Here is a 25,539-nt window from a genome sequence, read left to right on the forward strand (position 1 = left end):
AGATCTTTCAACTTGGCCTTCACTTTCTTTCTTAAATGTCTGAGTGAGCAGATTCAATTCAAAAATATCCTGGATGATATTTGATTTGATTTTTCCATATTATAGGAGGAATGATGGTGCCTTCCCATAAGTACAGTTTACACTACAGGGAACAAACAATTCCAAAAGTCAATGAGAGTGAAGACAAAGACCTAATGTGAAGCATAGGTGACAAAAATTAGTGAGGAAATAAGTAAGGGGAAAAATAAGAACTGATAAGACAGAGGGAATAACCCCAAATGTCTGAATAACCTACAGCAATTTACACACCCTTCAGAAATGCAAAGTTTTTGAATTAGTGTGGTTATGTAGAATACATATTGCTGTTCCACCAGCCCATGTGAATACAGATTTCACCCTTAGGAAGAGTATGTTCTTTCAGGGCACTCTGAAATACCTGTTCTGTTTATTCTATCCTACCCTTTCCTATCCTACCAAATCCTATTCTTCTTATATCACACTTAGCATTGCATCTTGCCACAATCTTTCAGCTGAATGTTACATAACATTACTCAAAACTGTTACACACAGTATTCCAAATTTTCCAGTAATTCTTGTATTCTCGAGACAATTTTTTCCTAAAAATAAAAAAAAAGCAAAATAATATTTCACTGACTAATTTATATATTTTTTTAATCCAGATAGTTTCACAAAATACAAAGTGAATCCTTGTGTTCCTGGAACTAAAATGGGATTTAATTAGACAGAAGGTAGCTCTTGGTGCTGGGGCTAGTAGAGTTAGCATCCCTACAGCCATTCCCACGGCCAGAAAATGCCAGCTGGTAGCTTTTGGTGATTTTTGTAGATCAGACACCAACAAATAATTTTGAACTTTTTGATTGCCCTTTGAAAACTACCCACTGGGCCTAATTTGGGAGTCCTTTTTCTTCTTGATTTCAAGAAGATCTGGGTGTAAGCTGCACATCTGAAACTGTCTGTGATCCTAAGCTCTCGTGACTGTAGGTTAAATATTGGAATTGTTTGGGTTTTTATAAAAGGTATCAGAAAGGTGCTCCTTCCGGAATCAAAATGGCACTGGGTACTTTCACTCTAAGTGACTTCTGGGGACAAATGCCATCCACTCAAACTTCAATATTTGCTGTTGTTTTTGAGTTTTAAATCTGTGTAGCTCCTCACCCACATGAATTTGACCTGCAAGTCCTAATGATGTACAGCACAAAGTGGTGGGGCCTTGTAGAGTAGACCTTGGGGTCCCAGCGTTACAACAAGAAGACAAAAAGTTATGAAACTAAATAAAGTGCTCAAAGTTAAAATTTCTCTTTTAAGATCAATGAAAATATTTTATTTGAAGAAGTTATGGCCCATTTCTGTTAATAATGAGGCTGCTTCCAGACAATCTAAGAGATATGTCCCCCCAGGCAATGGTACAGAATTAAAACCAAGTAAAAGAGACCGCAATATATTAATTAATCATTGGACTTCCAGCTTCTCATTAACAGTCTTCACTGAAGTTTCAGTAATTCCTAAGCATTCCATAATAAAATAGAACCCACTTCAGGGATTCAAGCAACAACAGATTAATACAGCAAACTTCTGAACCTAGTGTGGGGATTGAGTTCTAATCCTAAATCTAAGGAGGATTAAGGAGGAAATTACCATGAACACAGAAAGGCCAAGACAAAACCAACCATCCAACCAAAAAAAAAAATGAGGCAAGACAAGGCAAATTTTCTGTTGTATTAAATTTAAATATATTAAATATTCTATTATTTTTTTCTCACAAAAACTAGAGGAGTTGGATTGCCTGATGCTATTAGGAGATTTTTCAAAGGAATATGAATATTACCATCTACAAATTACAGGTTTGGAGTTTTTTGTTGGAGTTTTTTTTGGTGGTGGGATTTTTTTGTTGGTGGTTGATTGGTTCGGGGTTTTTTTTTTTTACATTGTGACTTAATACATATAAAGTAAAGGGTTTACTTAGTGAAGAACCTAAAACTTTAAATTTACTGAGATATTCTGAATACTCCATGTCTCTAGTCAGATGCCAGGAAGCGTGGGTTCAATTATTTTGCATCTTGTGGTGGACAAAGATTTCTGTTGAGTTGTGTCAAGGCTGAAGTGTGAACTTATTAGACTTGCTACCACTTTTTAGAGACAAGAAGATGCACAAATGGAGCAGTGGAAAAGCAGAGGAGGATCTGGCTAAGAGCAAATCCTTTGATATGTGCTTTCTATGGCACAGTTGCTTAGTCATGAGGACGTGATGCAGGTCAAGGAGTCCTTTTTGGAGCCACATAACTACAGTTTTCTATGAAATTTTACAGAACATTCAACTCCTGTGCATTTTCCTTAAGTGTCCCGTGTTCCTTGAAAGTAAAAAAATAAACAGAAAACCAGTTTTCTTTTCCCAAGAGTTTCACTTTTCATCTTCAGCAGGGTGTTACAAGCTCATGAGGATAAAGAAAGGCAGCAAAAGCAGTAAGTCAGTCCAGTGTATTCTGATAAACAATGTTACTCTTGCTGTCACCATTCAGCTAAATGGTGCCCCACTTCAAATATTGGCATTATAAGTTCCTAAGGAAAAAAAAAAAAAGTAATTCTAAATTTTTTAACATAAAAAAAAAGTCTACTCAATACAAATAAGAATGCTATATTCTGGTAACTTTGAATTAGGTTTGCCATAATTTAGAGGGATATAGAAAAATGTATTTCAGGACAGGCTGAGTTTCTCCTCAACAAAAGTTACAGCCTTTTTTTTTTTTTCTAAATTAAGACAGGATAACTCTAGGAGGGCTCTGCATCAGTTACTCTATTGATAAAATATTGTCTATGTAAGGCAGTGAAGAGCTAAGGAAATCACAAAGCTCTCAAAGAATCATAAAGAAAAAAACCCAGTGACTGTATTAGAGTGGTCCTCTCACCAGCACAATTTAAGTTCTCACATTACTTTTCTGTATTTCAGTCTCAGTGCCAGGGACTTATTCAATGCAAGGAAGTATGAAGATGAACAATAACTTTTTTCACCTTTACAGAAGTCAGCTCCACAACTGAAGTGAGCAGGTATTCTGCATGATGCAATGACAGCAAGGAAGGATTGAGTTTTAAATTTAATTCTGCTGTGCCACAAAGAAGTTGAAAAACTTTCTACAGAAAGTGAGGAATTTCTCAGCATGGATGAAATGGGTTTATGTCAGCTTATATTTGATATCTATTCTTATTTTTGCCCATATTCAAAAAGATATTTTTAATGATTTTGCTTTGAATCTGAAAAGAAAATCAAGCTAGAAACAGTATAGTAATGTTTAAAAGATTATCTGGGCTACCTACCTGAAATGGAGCATTATTGCATTATTGTACAATATACTCTTCAAAGGATGGTGTCTTAAGCAATAATCACTGCCTGAATGTGTGGAGCAAAAGGAAGAAATTAGGCTTGATTAATGTATGGTTTTGACTGAGTAATTCAACAGAACAAGACATGAAAAGGGAAAAGATCTTAGTATTGTGTTAACAAGTTCACAAAAATGCAGGGAGGGTAACATCTGTGAGCCAGATAAAGTAGGAGGCAGAGAAATAACAAATGAGACAGATGCTGTCAGAGATGGAAAGACTCACCTGGAGGATAAATTATTCTGTCTAACCATCTCTAGTTTAGGGACCTACAGGTCTCCCATGGGCTCTGACTTTTTTTAGCTGGTTTAGAATCTTCCATTTTTTTCTGGGGTTTCAGCACTGTGAACATACTATAACTCATTTATATTGAGGATGATTTGATTAGGTTTTTTGTTAAATTTGTTTTGTATCAAATGAAAACCCCAGGGATATTAGCTGCATTCATTCACACAATTACTAGCAATTTTTTACCAGTTGAATGTCATTTTGTCAACTTGGTAAAGATCAGTAAGACTACAATAAAAAGAAAGCATGATTTTCAGACACATCTGTTAACTCTGGGGGCTTTCTCACCTTCCTCAATACAGATGATGAACTGCAAGCAAATGGAGCTCATTGGTTTCTTCCTGGTAATCCCATTGCACAAACTTATTTTACATCACCTTTGGGATGAGAGACAATCAAATCCACGAGCAAACATTCCCATAAACTTGGTATTCCCATGGTGAGAAATGTTTAGAAGTTCAAGATAACTTCCACATTGGAAAGACAAAGAAGAATATGTGGTTAAGTTTGGGCCATTGTATTCAGAATACTAATTTATAGGTATTTTGTATTAAAAGGACATAATCCACATTTTTTAGTTTTCCTTTTATCAGTGAATCTCTGTGAAAATCCAGAAGATTGGTCCCACAGTGACTTTGAACCACAAGTATGCTGACCTTTAAAAATCAGCACCACTTTGTGGTTCCGTTCTTATCTTTCCTCTCACTGACAACCATGACAAAATTGTTGGCAGACTGTCAATATCTCAGACCCCGGACTTCAGTGAGTCACCAACTGCTCAGATACCTTGTTATTCACAGTCCAGTTTCCTCCTCAAGCCTCAAGGAACCAGTGGTGTGGGAAGTGCAAGACGTTAGTTGTGATTCGGGGTTTGGCACCTTGATAGAAAAGCTGTCCTGCCTTGAGTCCTAAGGCAAGAGCAGCACTCAATCCAATTGGCATTGAGTTCCACGGGGGGTTTTGGCATAAAAAAATGCCTGTGCTGCTTTGGGGCCCCATACTCAGGAAGGCTTTGCAGAGTACATTATTAAATTTGTTTCCCCCAAAGAGCAACAGAAAACATTTTGTGTTGCAGTCCCCACGATGAGGCCGCATCATTTCCGCAGGAGCGGCAAAGCTGCTGCAGTCCCGTCAGGATGAGCAAGAGGAACGGGAAAGGCAAAGATTGCAGTGAAACAGAGCAGGACTGCAGGACCCCAGGAGCTGCTGGACTCTACAAGCTGGGGGTGGGGGAACGAGACAGGCTTGGCAGGCTGTGTCTGGGAGGAGCGAGGGGAAGAAGATGAGAATGCGGGAATTTGTTCGGTGAGATGTTAGGCATGTGGTCACACTTTGGTCAGAGAAAAGTGCTCTTCTTTGGTTAGAGAAAGGAGGTGACAGAAAGAGATATTTTCCAGTATCAGCAAGAAGCTAGGTCTCGAGGCAATATAAATCAAAATATAAATGTAGCTGCCCACCATGAGAACCTAACACAGATTCTCACCTCTCTTCTTAACCTCTTTTGCTTGTATTATGTCCAGCTTCTGCTCCAGTCATGGCATGTTGTTACAATGAACTTTGTAGCTTCTTTGGCTTCCTGTGGAGATCTAGTAATCTAGTTGTTTGGTTTTTTTGTTTGTTTTTGTTTTTGTTTTTTTTTTTTTGTCTCAATTATCAAATAAAGACCAGCAGTAGGTACTTTGTACGGCTGACTAAAAAGTCTCCCCATGTTTTTTGCTTTTGACATGTATAAATGAATGTAACCAGTTACCACCATTGAGAGGAACTACAGAGAGCATTCACTAGGAACAAATAAACAAAACTCTGGTTGAAAATCCATCCTGGTGATTTTTGTATTACATATTTGTGTCCTTATAGTATTTAAACTAATTTTTGATGATATTTTATAGAGGCATGCTTATAATCACACATAATTACCTGAGTAAGAAAAGAAACACCGACTTCCTAAAGAAATACAATAGATTTTTTTTTTTATACTTGTTTCAAAGCACAGTAAAAGGTGTCAGAAAGCCCCTACACTTCAAAGTTTCTGACCCAAGTCCAACCACTGCAGCTCAGGTCCATGTAAAATCATCTGCTGAGGTCAGAAAAAGCAGCCCACTGCCTGTGTGACACTGTCTGAAATAGCAAACCCTGTTTCTCATCACAGAGCTGCTTCCAGGTCTGCTTGGGTTCCTGGTGCTTTCTGTCCCTCAGTTAGAGCTGCTTCGTGTCTTCTCTGCTGCAGTCCTCATGCACCCCTTCAGACAGAGAGATAAATGCAATGGGGGCAACTCTTCAAAGCAGTATGATCAAGAGTGCCTTTCTAATGGCTTCAGGTGGCCTTTGGGGTAGGCCTTGGTGCTAGTACCTATTATCTGAGCACAATAAAGCTTCGTGGAATTGGAATCTTGCCATATAAAAACTGTGAGCCCTCCTAGGAGCTGGCTACTGTATTGACTCCACAGATTAGAAGGTCTATTTCTTTTTGTTTTTCAGAGGTAGGCATCAAAGCTCTGTGGCAGATTAAGCATTGTCCATTAAGTATGATATGACAGAAAACTATCACTTGCTTCTACTTAAACCTCTAAAAAACTGGTTTCTTAAGCACAGAAAAGCCCTAAATGCTGAAGCACATCACTGTCTCAGGGGCACTCAACAACACTAAGGTGGAAGAGCCTAAAAAAAGGGTCCACCTGTTTAAGTCAGAGATGGCTGAAGACAGGTAGAGAAGAGCAAAAGACTTTGCAATTAAACTCCTATGTAAAAAAAACTCACCCAGAGCCTTTAGAGGAACATATCCCTGATTTACAGTCAGCTCCTGGCCTCCTTAAGGAAGGTGCTGATAAACCGTGACTGGACTTTTGACCCCCCTGAGCTGTGTGACTCATGTGGTTACCTACACCATGACAATTCCTCTTTAACACCCCACACTGCTGTTTCTGATTCCTGTGATCTCTAGGGCATGTCCAAACTCAGTTTTGGGGGTGTTTCTTCTGTGGTGTGGACCTCCCTCACCCTTTGTGAAGTTCCAACACATCACAGCTCCTGGAAAAGCCTCTGCAGGGCTGTTTCACCAATGGCAGATGATGACTGTAGGATCCCAACCCTAGAACAATGATGGAGAAGGAAGGGATAGAAAAGCTTCAACTTGAGTTAGTTGTTTTGCATGACAAAACTGCAGTTACCTTCTTTTGAGATTCCTAGGCACAATTTTCTTTTCTTTAAGTGTCTCATCTGACTCTTTTCCTTATTCCCCTATAAAAACTATTTATGTTTCTACTCATCTTCTATTAAGACATTTTTCATCTTTTGTTTTATGATCTCACATTTGCTTTCCTTTGATAAAACATCTGTGTTAAGTAATTTCTCTGTGATATTTGGATATAACAGACTTTGAAACAAATTAGTCCTTGATTAGTCCCTGCCTGTTTCTCCTCTCTCCCTGCCTTTCCTTAAGCTTATCCCAAAATTTCAGTGAAAAAAACATTTCAACTTAAAACTTGAATTCTTGAGATTAAAACATGTGCAGTGAGACTCACTACTTTTTATCTGAAATGGGGTAGACAGCAGGTAGCATTTAGTGCATTCCCTTTTTCTCAAAATTGCTATCTCTATTTTTTCATGCTGTTGTTCTGTACTTTTGCCATATCTGTATTGAAGAAAACATTAGAAAAAGAGGAAAAGGGAGGATAAAATGGATTTTTTTTTCCTCTCTGGTGTCATTTCTTTCCCCCATTGGTTTCTGTGAAATGATCAAAGCCATCTACCAAGTTAGCAAGAAAAGGTTTAAAATGTGTTTGTCCTCTGGTTTCCTGCTGCTCTGCCTGAACCTCTTTTTCCCTTTGCCATTTACAGCATTGGTAGCTTCATTAGCAAGGGATTACAGCAACCAAACCTGCCCTGATTCTCCAGGGACTGGCCCTCCAGTCTTCAATTACTTATTTAGCTACTGCTGTACATTGAAACCAGCCCCTTTTCCAGCTACTTTGACCTGGCCAAACAAACAAGAGCAGCCCTAACCTGACAGTATGTTCTGGTTGAAGGGATCCCTCCTGAGTGAACACATCCTCGCCTGGCACAGAGCCCCCCAGCCATGTCAGGGAGAAAACTGCAGCTCCTAATGCCTAGGCCATTTACAACTGTTTCTAAGCCATTTCTTGGACCTAAGGGTCATACACCTTAGCCAAAAATGGTCTCCACACCAGTCAAATATAAGCAGAAGAAACAGACAGTCCAGGTTTGGAAGTGTATGCACCTCGTTCTTCACACCCTCCTCTTTCCTTCTCACCTCCCAAGGACTGAAAGTTTTGTCATTGCTGACAGGGTCAGATTATCACATCACACTTACCCCAAGGAATTGTAAAAAACCTGGCTTTTCTGCATAGAAACATGGATTCAGATGCAAAACACTGAAGGGAAACATGCAAAGATAAGTCAGCTCAACAGAGAAACCATGAGAATAATCATTCTCAGCCAGTGAAGGAAGCTGACAAACGATTCATCTGTGACCTCTAGAAGTTCAGATAATCGGTGGTAAAGCAAGCTCTGCCACCACAACATGTAGCTCTCCAGGAGATTTTATGAAACCAAGCTGATGCTGAAAACAGAAGGACTTCCCAACAGCTTGTTTGGCACCAAGGAGGTACCAGTTCCTTTGGGAATCTAAGAAATACAAAACTAGCTTATCGTATAAATATTACAAGTACTATAAAACGTGGTATCATGTTTTTGCAGGGACCTTCTACAGAGATTCAGTGAATCACAGGAAATCTGATCTTTCAAAAAAAAACCAAACAAAAAACAAAAAAAAAAAAAAAAACAACCCCAAAAAACCAAACCAATACTTCCCCTGTGTACAGCAAAGGAAATATCATATTCTATTAAAATCAGTTAATTAGTGGAAATTTTTTTTAGCTGAGACAAAAAAAAAAGCAAACAACAAACAACAACAACAAAAAAAAAAAAACTGGAAAGAAAGCTACTATCTATAATCTTGGTACATTTAAATGTTTCCTTGATTTTATAAACAAGGTTGCAGTTGCACTGACAGGCAAAATACCACTGTCCATCCTGTGTGCCTTTGAAAACAGCCATAAAGGAAGATTAAAACCAACATTACTTCCAGTCTAAAAATAAGCTCTGAAAGCACTGTACTCCATGTATCTCTCAGTCATGCTTTGGGTTTTTTTGCACTGCTCTGGCACAAAATGGGCTCTCAAACCAGCTGATAACACTGATCACCTTGCAGGGAGAGATAAAAGGAGTCTCTTTTTGAAAAGACTGAGAACTCTTCTCTTGTCTGTCTTACCAGTGGGAAAACACTTGCAGCTCTGGACACTGATTTCTGAACCCAGGAGCGTGAAGATGGCCCTGCTGCAATCACTACATGCTTCACCATAGGCAGAAAGTACAAATGAGTTCAGCACCCTTATTTCTGAAGAAAAATTGTAGCAATTGCTAGATCTACTTTTTTTTTTTCCTATTAGCAGGTGTAAATAGACAAGATAGACCACTTCTGCTTAACAAGCTGGTCTTGACTAAAATATCACTAAAATTAAGGAGCCTCTAGAACACTCTGCTTTACCCATACTGATGCTCTGATTTGCAGAAGACAGGTGAAATTGTGATCTTGATCATTGATATTTCAATGCATAATGTTCAACAGACATGAACAAACATTATGCTACCATCAAAAGTTTCACCCTAGCAGGGCAGCTGGCAGACAAATCTCTGAAATGACTATTCAGAAATAATGGAATTCAGGCACACATTCTGGACAGCCTTATGTGTGCAGAGCAGAGGGACAGAATCTCCTCCCTTGACCTGCTGGCCACACTTCTCTTGATGCAGCCTAGGACAAAGTTTGGTTTCCAGGTTTCAAATGCACATGGACACCTCATGTCCAACCTCTCACCCACCATCACCCCAAGTCCTGCCAGGCAGGGCTGCTCTCAATTTGTTCATTCCCCAGCCTGGATTGATACTGAGTTTGCCCTGACCCAGGTGCAGCCCCTTGCACTTCATCTTGTTAAACCTCATGAGATTCCTATGGGACCAGTTCTTGAGACTGTCCAGGTCCCAAGACATCCTGTACTTCAGGTGTGGCAACCACACCACTCAGATTGATGTCATCTGCAAACTTGCTGAGGGTGCCCTGATCCCTTTTCTATGTCATTAATGAAGATATTAAATGGCACTGGTGCCAGTACAGACCCCTGAGATGCACCACTTGTCACTGATGTCCATTGGGACACTGAGCTGTTGACTATGACCCTCTCGTTGTGACTGTCCAACCACTTTCTTCTGCACCAAACAGCTCATCCACTGAGTCCAGCTCTTGCCCATTTAGAGACCAGGATGTTATGGGGGGCAGTGTCTAAGGCTTTGCAGAACTCCAGATAAATGACCTCTGTATCCCTTCCCTTGCTCACTGATGCAGTCACTCCACTGCAGAAGGCCACTGGGCTGGCCAGGCAGGACTTGCCCTTGGTGAAGCCCAAATCTCATCCCTGTTCTCCATGTGCCCTAGCATGGCTTCAGGGAGGATCTGCTCCACGACCTTCCCCAAAGGTGACGCTGACAGGTCTGTAGCTCCCAGGGTACTCCTGTTGACCCTTTTGGAGATGGGTACAATTTTCCAGTCACCAGGGTCTTTACCTGACTTTACCTGTCATGACTTTTCAAATACCATGGAAACAGGCTTGGTAACTACCTCAGTCAATTCCCTCAGGACTCTGGGATGCAGCTCATCAGATCCCATAGAATTCCATCCATTCAGGTTCCTCAGGCAGTCACAAACTTGATCTTTACTTACAGAGGGAGGGACTTTGCCCTCCCAGTCCCCAGCCTGATTTCCATCCACTCAAGTTGTGCGAAGAGAGGTTGCCGTTGAAGACTGAAGAAAAAAACCTCAACCTTTTCCTTATCCTCTGTTACCAGTTTACCAACACTGTTCATCAGGAGCACTCACCTTCTCTGACCTTCCTTTTCTGGTTAACACACCTGTAGAAGTGTTAACTTCCTGCTAATCTTCCTTGCCAAGTTCAGTTTCAGCTTCACCTTGGCCTTCCTCATCCTATCCCTACACAACCAAACTTCAGCTCCATACTCTTCCCTGCTCACCTGTCCTTGTTTCCACTGCCTGTGCTTCTTTTCCTTTAGTTTGACCAGCAATTCCTATTCAGACATGCCAGTCTCTAGCATTCCTTGCCCTATTTCTTGCTCCGGGGGATTGCCAGCTCTATTGCTATTTTCATAACTTTTTGCAGAGGAAAAAAGGTGCTAATGAATTATACATTGTTGTGCTCCAGAGACCCCTACCAATTCAACCTACAAACCTCAGTAGTTTGTATGCTCTCCATATTTGCATCTTCTCAAAGACTTTCTGAGCACAGTGCTGGGCATTTCAAGTATTTTATGGCCTTTTAAAAGACCACTAGATACCAGAGTCTTGTTGGGCTGAAAGAGAAGCAGAACCTGCAGTCTGCTGAGGGGCAGGACTGTTATGCTGGCTTAGGTGTGCTCCTCCTTGAAATATGTGGTGGGCAGACCCCAGTGGGCTGCCTTGTAGGGGTGACCTGAGCTGGTAACAGTGTCTGTCCCCTCCAACTTGGTGATTGCATCGGAGGAAAGCTGGGGAGTGGAGGAGACTCTTGCTTCACGTTGGTCAGTTGGAACTAGAGCTTCCTTCCTGCATGGGCTTGCCAACACCAGTCCCATTCCTTTTCACATTCTCAGAAGGTCAAAGTCAATCAGACCTTCTCAAACCTATTTAAGTTTTGCTTCTGACAATTCTACTGAGGCCCCCTTTGGACAACAACTGTGAAGAGCAGTGAGTCGATAATTCTGCTGTGGTGGCTGTCCCTCAGTGCTGCTACAAATCTTTCTAAACCATGCTGCTCAGAACATGTGGAAATTATGTGCAGCCTTCCAGGAAGCTTTTCATTTGCTATTCACTTCCAGCAGCAGGAAAGACTTCCACAGCTTTCCATTTTAAACATCAAATCAAATTAAGTCTGAAGATTATTGTTTTCCTATGAAAAACAAATGAATAATTAATTGTCATGGGATTTCTCTTTGTAGTTCCAATCCATGAGGAATTAGCTGGAGTCCTTGAGATTGAAAACAATTAATGAACAGAGGATATGCAGCCTCTGCATGAACATTTTGGATTATTCCACATCATATTCTGCCAATAATCCCATTGTTGCTAAAGCACACATCCAAAGCTCAGAAGTTACAGCACATGTGATGATGACACATTTACAGTAATGGCCCAGATGTGATCACCTTTCATTTCAATGGAACAGTGGCAACAATACACACCCAGCATACATTACAGTGGCTGTAAGAGAGTCAATAGGGTGGGATGCAAATATCTGACATGAACAATGGATGAAATTTGGCAAGTGTTGATAGAACCATTAAAATATCTGAATAACAAGGAGGATGTTTACTGCTCGCCACAATGGAAGGGTTTAAAACTATTCAGACCCAGAAAATGAAGCTCTGTGTGTTGTTCAGGAAACATAGCAGTATTACCACCACTGTATTGCAGCCCAGCCTCTCTCAGCCACACTCTCACTGCCCATGCAGGTGTCCCAATATCATAACTGTTCACTGCCCTATTAATTTATAAAGGTTACCCTGGGATACACCCAGTCTAAACCCGAGAAACAAAAAGGATGGGATTAGTTTACAGCTGACTATTATGTCTCCAACCCTGGCCTCCCTTGCTGCAGACTCCTCACTATTTTCTAGCACAGACTCTTTTACAAAAACCCAGTCTAGAAACAGTTTGTTCTAATGCGAAAAATCTTTTGTGGCTTGTAAGTAACCTTGCTCTAAGGACATCCCCTTTTTATCTGGAAAGTGCCTGGCCACATTGGGTTTGTTCCAATTCCTGGAGAACATATGCATTGATAACACTTACGTAGAAGTATACATTTGTTTCAGGGGCTTTTGCAAGCTGTATGAACTCAAATTGCCAGAACATCTTATGTGTTTCTTCCAGCTGTAGACGCTATAAAGCAAATCCCAGCAATTATGAGTGAACTTCAAAAAAGCTTGAAGTTGCTTTCAATGGAAAATCAAATGTTTGAAAAATTATTTTCAGTAATCAGCTCCCTGATGACATAAAGCTGATCTGGAAATCTCACAAGCACTCTCACTGCAAGGTCAGCAATTCAAGCCTGTGATGCCACAAAGCCAGCTCATGATACCATGAGGGCTGCTCCTGACAGTAGAAAATGAAGATGGATATAAAAGAAAAAAAAAGCATCCTCAGAGTTCAATAGAAACAAAATTTCTCCATCTATTATGAAAAGAGCAGCCCCAAAAAAAGAGAGATCCAAGTGTCCCACCTGAGAAGAAAACCCTTCTATTTGCATTCATAGTTTTTTAGATACCAGAGTAATCAGAGAAGAAACTTAGAAGTATCAGAGATATTAAAAACTTCTGACAATTTTGTTCACAATTCTGATATTTGTGATTAATATGCTGAACATGCTGGAATTTACCCAGCTCTGACTTTCAGAACTGCTGCCTTTTGACTTTGAGATGAAACTGTAAGGAATCAAAATACCAGATTACTACTGCATAAATGTGTGCAAGTGTCTCAGTGAATCTTTTGGAAGAAGGGAATGGATACTGGTTGAATTCATTAGGAATAAGAATTTCAAAATATATTAGAATCCTCTAGAAATTGCTCTCTGTGCTCAAGAGCCTGGTGTTCCAACTGCTGTTTTGTGGAACCTAGGTGAAAGAAATGCTTTATCCTGGGCCTAAGTCAGCACCTTAAGTGGTTCCCTCCCTAAGACAAGGGTCCTAATTGCTGCTTTTATTCTTTTGTGACAATTATGTTTTATACTAAAAGGAACTTGTTTTATACAGTTCACTTATGCCCAGAAGTAGAAACCTCACTCGTTTTGTGATCATTTTCAGAAGCAGTGTCCCTGAAGATGGCACATTTGGAAATGGCATTATTTCATACTGCTGCATAGCAGCAATTGGCACTCCAGTCTATAAAAGGTACTACTCAAACAATATAAAATAGCCAACACCCATGAGTAGAAACAGTTCTATTCTATCCCAAAATATACCTCTGCAGAGTACCTGTTGTATTGCATTTAATCTAATTTACTAAAGGAGAGATGAATCCCCTTGCTGCAATCAAGCTATTTTTAAAAGAGATTGTTGGTGATTCAGCTGAATGGTGACTAAACCACTGACAAATTTCCCCTGTCAGCTTGTGTGTATAAAAAGATGCTTTGCTGGAATGTATCATCTGCAGATACCACTATCTTTTTGGACTGATGGGGAGTTTTCTAGTCAAACTATATAATTTTAATTATTATTTAAAATTATATGCATATCAAGCTTTTAGCACATTTCAGAGAGACATCAGGTCATACAATTGAGCTGTACTGGGTTTGCATGTCTGAGAGTAGCTTCTGTGGCAGTTTCCAGAAGCTTTCCCCAAGTCCAACAGAGCCAATTCCAGCTGGCTACAAGACAGACCCACCGCAGGAGAGAGACTGTGTGGGAGAAACAGCTCTGCAGACTCGCTTTGGAGCCATTTGTGGAGGACTGTCTCCCATAGAAGGGACTCCCCACTGGAGCAGGGGAAGAGTGAAGAGTCATCCCACTGAGGAGGGAGGAGTGGCTGAGACAAGGTCTGACCACAGAATTCATTCCCCATCCCCTGGACCACTGGATGAGAGGAAGGTAGAGAAAAAATAGGAGTGAAGTTATGCCTGGAAAGAAGGGAGAAGTAGGGGAAGACGTTTCTAAGATATGGATTTCTCATTATCCTATTTTGATCTAATTGGTAATTTATTAAACAAACTTTCCCAAGCTGAGTCTGTTTTGCCCATGACAATGAGTGGTGAGTGATCTCTCCCCATCCTTATCTCAACCCACAAGACTTTCACTGTATTTCGTCTCCCCTGTCCAGCTGAGGAGGGGAGTGACAGTGGCTTCAGTGGCTCCCTGGTGTCCAGCCAGTGTCAACCCGCCACACAAGCCACAACAGGGAGAATTTGGAACAGATATTGCCCAAGATCATTAGCGGAAACTGCTTGTTAAATTTACTTTATCTGAGCTGAATGTACCTTCTGAGAGGATCAGCAGAGATGCATTCCCAGGAACAGAAAAGCAGAGTCATCCTCCATTCTGAATGTTACTCTGCAACTCAAAAGATGCAGGTTGAGTTGCTTGCCCTCCACAAGCTGCTGCCTTTGGCAGGTACAGGATTACGTCTACGGACTAGGGATGACTCTGATGCCTCCTACAGCTGGTTCCTACCTGCAAACTGCCAGTTAATATAGCAGAACAAGGAGGGGAGAAGGCGAGTTCTTCATTTATATCAGCAGAGAGAAAGAAATTAAATCCGTAAAGTAAACTAAACCAGAAATGGAGTTGAGAAACAACTATTACAGTCCCTTGAGTAGGGCACCTAATTACTCTATAACTCCTTTGGAAACTGCCTTCTAGGGACTATAGCAGAAGCTCATGCTCATGACATTTATCACTATGTAAGTTTGGAATATAATAATCCTGGCAGTTCACTAGTGGGTTTGCTTGGTCCTGAAAAACTGATTTCCTAGGAAATTACTTTTTAAGATCTACCTGTAGTTCTGTCTGGTTTCTCTGATGATTTGCAAGACTAGATAACCTGTCTTCTTGCCATGGCGAGAACAAGTCTTGGAGAGCACAGATGAATGTTTGTCCTTCTCTTCACCTTGACTTTAAAATCTCACAGTTTATGTCAGTGAAAATTGTTACACATTTAATTAGCTATTTTGTTGATGCAGAGTTAAAGACAGTTAAGTAAATAGTCTGTCTATTATTTCTATCCTCATAAGTCAATAATGAAAATTATGTCACTCACAGGACAGCATATGCAAATAAATGTGCATATGATAGACTGAAAGCAGAATTCACTGGCATCTAATAGGTGTTTAATTGCTTTGGAGTGCTACTAAAAAGCAATATTATTGGGATGTTTTTCTTGCAGATGGGTTTTAGAAGCACATGGTCAGTGCTGTATAATCGCAGGCTTATAATTAAAACAAAATAGGTTATAAATTACAAGGTAGAAGAAAATAAAATCTCAGCAGCAAGTATAAGTATGGCTAACCATGGATTAGTGTGTGCTGCGTGGTGCTTGTGGGTGCACCTAAATGCTGTGCTCTGACACAATACCTGCCAGGAATTACCATTATGGCTTAGGAGGAGCTGTGGCTGTCTAAGGAGACCTCAGGGAAACAAATTCTTAGCTGGGGCTGACATGAGTACAGGTTAACCAATTACGGCACCTGTATCAATATAAGCATCCTGACTCATTCTTTAATGGGCTAATTGCAATTCTGCAGAGGAAAGAAAGTTGATTACAGGGATCAAACAGAGTGAAAGCTTTCTAAGCATTTGTCTCTTGCTTGTGACAAGTTGTAGCTTATGAAGCTGCTGACATTAATGCCTTAAGTTTTAGCTCCCATATTTTTCAGATTTTGTACTGCCTTAGTGTATAACTCTGAGCTTCATATAAAGTGTTAGCAGGTTCTCTTCACAGTTTAGTTACACAAAACAATCCTTTTCCAGCCAAGAACCAAGGACACTGTTGCAGCTTCAGGCCCAAAAAGTACCAACAACAGCAAATTGAGGAGAGCAGTCTGGGAGGATGGGACTTCATAACCTGAAGATGTAATGGACAATTTAACCCCAACGTGCAAATGGACCAAAACTTATAAAAGTGTGAAAACTCATGACCTGGTGTCCATCTTGGGTGGAGCCACAGCCAGGCTCTGGTACTGCCCAAGGTGTATCCTTGAAGGCCTTCTAATAAATACCTACTTTATTCTTTTAACACTGTCTAGCCTCTGTTCCAGGTGGCCTCTTTAGGCATTAACATGGAGCAGTATGGGGAGTGAAAGGTCAGGTCATTACTTTTCAGCACTTACAATAAAATTGTGTACATGCTATGAAGAAATAGAGAAAGGTCTGCATGTTTAGCAATAAACATGAAGTCTATATTCCAACTTTTTGTATGTATCTGAATTCCCAGGATGTTCAGGTGTTAACTGATAAATTGTTCTTGGTAGAATGCAATTCAGCAGATTTTCCCATCATCTTACATGCATCTATAAATCAATTTACAATCCAATCCTAGGTGTCTACTCCTTGGTTTTGATGGGTGGATTTGCCCATGAAAGCATATGATAAAGAGATGGTGGAAGAGAAGTCAAAGAGACGAGGGGCTAGTTGGGCTCTTCAATCCAAAGAAATAAGATTCAGATGATTTACTCTCTATAAAGAGAAGACAAACTGATCTCCAGAGAGAAGGGAGAATGGAAATAAATTCACTGTATTCTCAGGAAGCAATCTATCACAAAAGGTCAGCATGCCTTTATGTTTGAAGAAGAAAATGAAAAGGCATCTGTGGCTTATTGTGTCCAAATGTATTATTTCCTTTGAAGGATTCAAAATATTTTTGTCCAACGGAAACTGAGGCCTACGTAACTTCTCTTACGTGTTTCTGAAGAGTAGCCTGATTATTTGAGAGAAAAAAAAGAAAATCAAGTACAATAAAAGACCTAGCTTATTTTTTCTTCTTGTGTCAGATGAAAGTTTTGGGTGTACAAGACTTGTCACACTTTACCTGGAATATCAACAAAGAAACAATAAAGAACACCTAATACTTTATTTATTTATTCATATTTTCCCTTTATTTTTTTTCCCATTCCTGCCATTACTCTTTGCAGGGCACAGATTTTCAAAGGGCTCCAGCTGTAATGATCTGTATCTCTCAGGATGCAGATATTCCATTGGCATAGAGTGAGAATCTTACTGTTCAGTTTTGAAACTGCAGGAGCAGCTGGGGACCATGAAATCAAATAAGGGCCAGTACTAGAACTCTCTTTAGGCTACAGAAATCTGAAAAGCAAAAATCTTCCATTTGAGGAATTTAAAATCATTTCCTTTCGGCTAAAAATGTCCAACCATCCTGTTCCAATTTAATGGATTTCTGGCATTCTAAAATTTTGCCTAATTCTACATCAAAACCCAATTTGAAAAAGGATAGAAATTCTCCATTCCATAATGACTGACATTGCCTAGAACACAGAGCACACCATAATGTTATTGAAATGGATAAAATAAATGAGTACTCTGTAAGCTCCAGAACACATAATGAAATGAAAAATAATAAAACACATAATGAAACACAGAAGTCCATTAAATTTATTATTTTCTGTAATGGGAGTCTACCCATCTTATCAAACTTCTGTGATAAAATTTGCCCCTTCTGGGCCTGATGAGTTTTGAAAATGGTGCAAATGAAACAATTCTTATCCAGCATTACCCACACAGAAGAAAAGTGCACACTGACCAAAAATAAGGACATGCAGAAATTCTTTAAATAAAACCACACTGAATGAGCCATTAGAATCCTTCTGTAGAGGAAAATTAGAACAGTCACATTAGGACAAAAAGATGATCCTAAAATATGCACTTTCTATAAGCCCAGGATGAAGTTAGTGTCTCAGTAGGTACCAGATTCTGCTTTGAAATCTGTTTATTGACCTGTAACTTATGCAAGCAGGAAGACTCAAAGGTAATTGACAAGAGAGAGAAAGAAGTAATATACTGTTGAGTGTGCCCTGAGCTGTTTTCTCACCACAAAACTCTCCAATACATGTATGCCTTGTTATTAAATATTATATAAATTCTTGCTGAATACGATTACCATGGCTTTCAGATATATCTGTGCTGGAAGACTTCACAAGAAAAAAAGACCAAACCAAAATAAAACAAAACAAACAAAAACTAAAAACACCTAAACCAAAACAACAACAACAAAAAATACAAAACAAAAAACCAAACAACCAACCAAACAGGCATAATAAGAAAAACGATATATTCTGCTCTTAGTATTAATATAGTACAAGGTAAAGTATACTTTTTGTTGCCACTTGCAGCAACAAAACTAACAACAGCAGCATGTGATTAGGACTCTGAAGTCTCTCCTTCATCTGAGATTGCTTTCTGAAATCAAATTCAGGCAGAGAGAAAAGGAGAAACAAACAAGTTTACTGCAGCTCTGCAGTAGCAAATAATCAAGATAACTACTTGAGGAACATAAAGTAAAGCACCAGATTCTTCAAATGATATGATAATTGAAACACAGGTGTTGAATATCCAGTTATGTGCAGATCTCTCTCCTCTCAGAGAATGGAAAGGGCACAGAAGGGTTTAGCCTGAGATGAACAATGCAAGGGGAAAAAAAGAGCCAGTCTGTAAAGTGGAGGACAAATCTATCTCAACCTAAAATTTGTCATCGGCTGTGTTGTACAGGCAGTCTGTTCAAACACATGACAAATGACACTGCTATTCATAGAGCAGGCATAACACAGGTTGCCACAAACTAAATTGTTACCAATAGTGTCCCATGCACCAAGAAATGTCATGCATTCACTCTAGAGCACCACGGGCTGAAGGTGTGCCTAAGAGGAAATTACAGTCAATACAGTAAAAATTATCTAATAGCTAGCTATATGCAACTAATCTTTATGATTAAAAAAACAAACAAACCAAACCAAACAAACCCAAAACAAAAACAACAACAAAAAACCCCAAACAAAACCAAAAAACCCCCACCAAAAAACCCCCAAAAAACCACAACAAAACCCCCCCTCCAACCATTGAGGCTTTTAGCACCTCTTTTTGCAGTTGCACTGCATTTCAGGAAATGAGAAATATTGAATCTCTGGTTATAAGGAAGCAATATTTTGTTTTGACATCCAAATGCTCCACATCAGTGCTTTATTTGCACAGCTATGAAAAAAAAGGGTGCATCTTCAACTTATTTGTAGCCCCCTCCTGTCTTTTTAAATATATTTCAAGAAGGGCACAGATTGTCTAGCCAATGAGTTATACTGTATGCATAAAAATATGTGGATAATAATGTTCTGGCTTCTTCATACAGCTTCATGGAGAATCCTGGCTTCAGGCCAAACAACTGCAAAAGCAAAGCTTTTTCCCCTCAGCATTTTAGCAAAGTGCACATAATACATCTTTAAGTAAATTAGTGTTATACCAGGTTTCCACTGATCCATCTTGAGGAGTCAAATGAGAACCAAAAATAGATCCTGTTTTCAATTTCCCCTGAGCACCAAAATTATTTGAAATCCTCCCTTGCCACAGGAAACAAACAGATAAAACCTCCAAATCTGGCAATGATTCAGCAAATATATATGGTTCAGTATTTAAATCCAGCAGCCAAGGACCTCTTTATTAGAGAGGGATTTGCAACATATCCAATAAAGGTAGGAAGCAAGTGTGACTCTCCAAGAAAACCCCTTCCTCTGTAGTCAGATGCTTTGTGGCATTTGCAAAGGAGAACTCAGCCCAGAGTATGCAGCAGATGCCAAAGCCACCTCTGCAGAGAGGTGCAGAACATGTAAACAGCCACACACCATAACTACACCTATACTTAAAGGGACTGGCAAAGCAGAGGTGGAGATACGATCAGATACCATTCATTGGAATAAACAGTACAGGCTAAAAAATACATTGGCATTTCAACGTGAATTATGAAAAGGGGAAACCCCCCTGTTTGGAAAATTCCTGCAGAATGGCAAAGTCATCGAATCAGTAACAAACACAACGAGCATTTTGAAGCAGAAGAGCCCTTGGCTTTAGGGCTGATGGGATTATATGCAGTTTTTCAAGTAACTACTCGTGGATTTGTCGGAGATAAGTGATTGTATTTTCAAAAATGGAAACAAGATGCTCTCATTTAAAGGTTTAGTACTTCCTTAAAATATTTATGCAAAAAAGTGGTCCCTGGCAAGGAGACCTGGATGTGTTGAAAGAGAGGACAAAAAGTAGAAACAGTAGCTCAGCATTCAAGTCAATTTTAGTACATACTTTTTTAAAAAGGATAAAGTCATAGTGTATAATTTCATAGATACAGTTTAGATCAAATCTCTGAAAGAAGATTTCACTGAATGTACTTGACTGGCATAAACCAGACTATGTCTAATTTTGCTAAAAACAGATGCACGTTAAGTTATTTTTCTTAATGCCTGTTAATAGAATTGGCATCAAGTAACAAAATTAATGATTTTTTTTGTATCATTGTTGCTAATGTGATGCTTTGTTTGTTTTCCAGCAAGGTGTATGTATAACACTCAGCACTAGTGGCAGTGTAAGGAGGTACCATGATTATCATGACATTAAACTAATTAAGATTAGCCTGAAGAAAGCCAAGGGTGCCCTTCTCTCAGCTCTGTAGAGCAAAAGGAAAGGGGAGAACAAGGGAAATATTAATAACAGTTTATATAAGAAGTGCTTGATTTTGCTCTGCTTATGTGGAATTGCAGCTGAATAAAGTGAAAGGAGAGAAAGGGAAAGTATTTCTTGGAACTCAGAAAAAATAACAAATGGGTTGTTAATTGGCAAGTGTTTAAAGGGCTGGTTCTAATCAGGGTAAATGGGATGTTTTTCCAACACTGGGTCTCACATCAAAACAACAAGAAACAATTGAAAAATCTTTGCTGAAGAAAGCAAGAGGAAGTGGGTTGTCACCAGCTGCTCAAAGACAAAATCCTCCAACAAATGTGTAGCAGCAGATGCCGTGTGAAGCACAGGGAATGTAAATGCACATGAGTCATCCCATAAGCTTAGGGGGACAAGCTGCAGGCCAGAAACTGTAAGCAAAGATTTTTGTGACTTTAACCATCTCTCCACTTGCTTTGTACTTTGTTCAAGTAGACAGTATATTTTTTGGAAGGAGGTGTTTTTCATCCCTTTTAAAGGGCCCTGAGTAGAAGGAGAGTATCTTACAGAAATATTATTCTTTGGGCCTGTAACATCAAAAAAAGGAGATGGTCCAGCATCATTGTCTGTCCAGCAGGGAGAAGAGTCTAAAGCATTTCCCCCTTTGCCCTCTTTTTTTTAGGTTCATGATAATGATAAAAGTTTTTAAAATGATTATTTTTATAATTCCCAGCATTTCATTATATGTTTTATGCTTCAGTTTCATAACCTGGCACACTGGGAAAGGATAGAAAATTGGCATAGCAGCAAAAATAGAAGAACTACCTGCTGTTTTTCAGAGACCTAATCCTGAGGATCCCATCTCAGGCTGGTTGCCCCTGGGCAGAGGGATAAGGCCTTCCAAAAGTTAAAGTATGATGGAACTTGAAATGAAAGTGACAGAAGGATGCTCTCCAGGAGTTTTCAATAAAATCCCATTTCTCTGAAAGAAATAGCAAGAAAGAGACAGAGGGAGGAGTTCCATATTCAGCTCTTGCCTTGGCTGTCCCAGCTGTATATATTTAGGCATTCTCATACTCTAGTCATTATAAAACACACACTGAAATGCACAATTCCATAATCTTATAAGAAAATAGGTCATTGGGGTTTATCAAATTCTCATCCATTTAATTTCTAAATTCTTTTCTTGTTTTCCCCCAGCAACACCATGATCTCACATGGAGAAGAAAACAGGATTTAGCAGAAGACTTTGCATGGAGGTGGATCTACATTTTTCTACACTTTTCATCCATTTTTATGTTTCATGCTACCATGTTCCACTGTGATAGATCCTGAGGATTCCCTCCTGCCAGTGGCCCTCAAGGAAGCCATCCCCAGTTTCTCCACTGAATTCATGCTACTTAACATGTCACAAACAAGGAGAGGCCTTTTGTGCTTTAAAGGAGAACGCCAGAGCTGACTAGAAACAGTGATTTAATTTTGTGAGAATATGAGGATATTTTGATATTAAAACATACTGATATGTGATCTTTCGTGGTTTAAAAAAAAACCCAAAAAAACAACAAAAAGGAGAGAGAGGGAGTGAGGAGGATGGGACCTCAATAGCCAGTGATGCAGACATTTGGAAATTCGCCTGTGCCAGAAGGGACACTGCAGGAGTATCAAGCCAGTGGGGAAACAATGACACTCTGAGCTGCATTGGGTGATGATGCTGTAACATACACCTGCAGACTCTATCCGTGGTCAGGGGAGGCATCTAAGATCATAGTTTTCTTTGGGATATTTTATCTGCAAAGCTACTTTTTAAGAAACGGAAAACCCCAAAGACATTTGTACCTGATCTCAGGAAGAAGGCCTGAGGACTGGGCTTTGCCTTGTCTCACTGCAGAGCAGAGCACAGGTGGGAGCCAAGCAATAGCAAGTCCTTTTTCTGTACCTGGGCAAATTCAGCAGGAAAGGAATAAAATTAGATCCTGCTGCCCTTTATCCTTTGTTTGCCAAGCATGTGGTCAAAAGAAACTGCATTATATGTGATCCAAGCCTGATCCTTCTCCAGGCTCATCCACTTCTCTAATTGTGTTTCCCACGGCTGGTGATTGAGGTCCCACCATGGGAGAGGATGGGACAGCACAGGGCAGCCCGACAGCACACAGGCATGTTCCTCAGACCTGGGAGCCAAACCAGGCCATGAATCTATAGCTCATGGTGCCTGGTTCTTCAGGGATGAGAGTGCACCACAGAGCAGCTGCTGTATTTCCAAGGGAGGGAAATCCAGCCTGACTTGGTTTTGTCATAATTGATTAGATTTTATAGTGTGCTTATGTACTTCTCCTAATCAAATTAGCATGTTGGCTCAAAATCAGCCTAGCAGAAAACCTCTCATTTTCTCACCCATTCTGCTTCATTTATCACCTGGAATTACCAAAGTTTTGAGATTTTCTTTTCTCTCTGACTGGGCCCAGTTCTTCTTAGCTTATAAAAGTTGAAACATTCATCGCCCAAGGTTGCAAGAGCAATGAATATTTATAATCCCATCTTCCCAGCACACTCAGAGGTGTCTCACAGCGTGACTTCATATTAAAAAATGTCCCACCTGTGGGGATCACTCAGAAAAACACAGATTACAAATCTTTACAACATAGAACAAGGTCAATGCCCAAATTATGGGAATTATCACCTTAAAAAAGCTTGCATATTTGATGATGCACTGCCCCAACACTGATTTATAGGTGCTGTACGAATGACTCTACCCTGTAAAGACAGAATTTCAGCTATTAAGTTACAACATTATTCCCTGGTTCTTTTCTCAAGGCTTCTTATGAATCAGCTGCAAATTGTATAATGCACTCCTCTCACCATTTACAAAGGTAGCCCCTATCTCCAACAGCAAGAAATGAAAAAAGGGTTTCTCACCTGGCTTCAGAGTCCAGGGAATTATTATAGTTTAAAGACAGGCAGGTGACAAAACACAGGCAGGACTATGACGATGAGAACTGCTTAGAAAATACTGCAAATGAAACTTCCTGACCCTGCAGCACCTTCTGTTAATTCACTGCAAATATGGGTCTTTTTCTAGGCTGAGGCCACCCTCTAAAAAACCCAACCCCCATCCCATTCATCTCCAAAAATGCAATTAAAGCTTAATGTTAATTCAGATTATTTTCCTATTCAAGACAGAGCTATGAGGATTACAGTCAGTTTTAACAGTTGTCAGGAAAATATGGCTCCTTCCACTTTGCAGACAGGCAATTAACGTTCAGCAGCAGCACTGAAATTAGAAACTATCCAGAGGCCATTTTAGGCCAAGAAAGTTTTGCCATTGATTTTAATGCATCAAGATATAACGTATTCTCCAGTATCATGCCCTTTCCTATTTTTTCCCAAACTTTGGTTGAACCATTAAATTGAAGCCTGCCCTGTAAATCCCATAAGCTATTAATGTAGTTCCCTTAGCTGGAAGATAGATTAATGACCTGAGACTTCTGTAGAATATTTGCTACTTCAGTGCAAATTAATATCATATTTTATCCTCATTTTATACCCATATCCAGCACTTCCTTCTGCAAAGGATACCAGAAGGAGCTGATTATTTAAATGCCAAGATTCTAAATCTTATCTTCAAATTTTTAATCAAGCTGTTAAACATGAGAGTTAAATTGCTGCATTTCCATTTTTCATACTTCTCTCACCTCATTTTTCATGATAAGAACAAATAAAAAATTAAGCACACAGATGTGTTTAGGAGGGGTTTTTAAATACTAATGAAGTTTTTTAAATGCCTTATGTTTTTCAGGACTCTGTTCTCCACACGTTGGGCTGGGACTAAATAAAAATGTCTTTCACTTCACCCAGGTCTAAGTTCCCCATTTTAAAATGGGTAGTTTTACATTTTCTAGGTATCATATGCGATCTGGCCAATAGTGATTTTGTCCACAGTCTCCTATTTTTTATGTATTTTTCATTAAATTACCACTTCTTCTTCCACTGCCTAAAATAACATTGTTTGCTAAACACATTTCTCTGATGATGAATGCAATTTCTGGAGAAAGCAAAATCCTGAAAACCTGAAAATAGCTTGAGACACATGTTTAGTTCTAGAACACTCAGGTCAGGCCTCCTTTCTGTAGAAATTAAAATTTATGGCAAAGTCTCCAGTTCCTCAGGCAAGCACATCAGGCTATTAGAAAAAATAAAAGTGGCAGTGGGGAAAAAGACAATGTTGTTTTCTCTTACTATTCCTTCTTGCCAGCACATTAAAAAAGTTTGATCTTTATTTGTAAACAGTAAAACTAGGTTGAAACTTCAAACTTACAGCAAAATTTTTATTTCTATACTTCAAACCCTCAATAATAATATTACTAATAATAAAAGGAAAAAAAAGTGTTATGAAAATCACAGAAAACAAACAGCAGTTTAGAGTGAAACTATACATTCTATTTTCTGTCTATATTTGTTATTATAAAAAAATCTATGAAGAAAACATAGTCACTTCACAAAGTTTTTATTGTTGAATCCTTATGCTGTTTTGGCACCAGCATTAGGTATCCAATCATAGGCACATCACAAATTTAAAACAGACCTGCAAACACATTCACTTAC

General features: G+C 39.4%; 1 long non-coding RNA gene across 1 annotated transcript; it reads right to left on the reverse strand.

The window, feature by feature from the left end:
- Positions 1–535: 535 nt before the first annotated feature.
- LOC119698091 lies at positions 536–23,797 on the reverse strand. Its single transcript, XR_005256063.1, has 5 exons — positions 23,618–23,797; positions 21,766–21,922; positions 3,970–4,148; positions 3,331–3,403; positions 536–2,577 (listed from the first exon to the last, which is right to left on the reverse strand). It is a non-coding gene; the product is annotated as an uncharacterized LOC119698091 (long non-coding RNA).
- Positions 23,798–25,539: the final 1,742 nt, after the last annotated feature.

The sequence above is a fragment of the Motacilla alba genome, chromosome 1 (assembly GCF_015832195.1).
Source record: "Motacilla alba alba isolate MOTALB_02 chromosome 1, Motacilla_alba_V1.0_pri, whole genome shotgun sequence".
Taxonomy (NCBI): domain Eukaryota; kingdom Metazoa; phylum Chordata; class Aves; order Passeriformes; family Motacillidae; genus Motacilla; species Motacilla alba.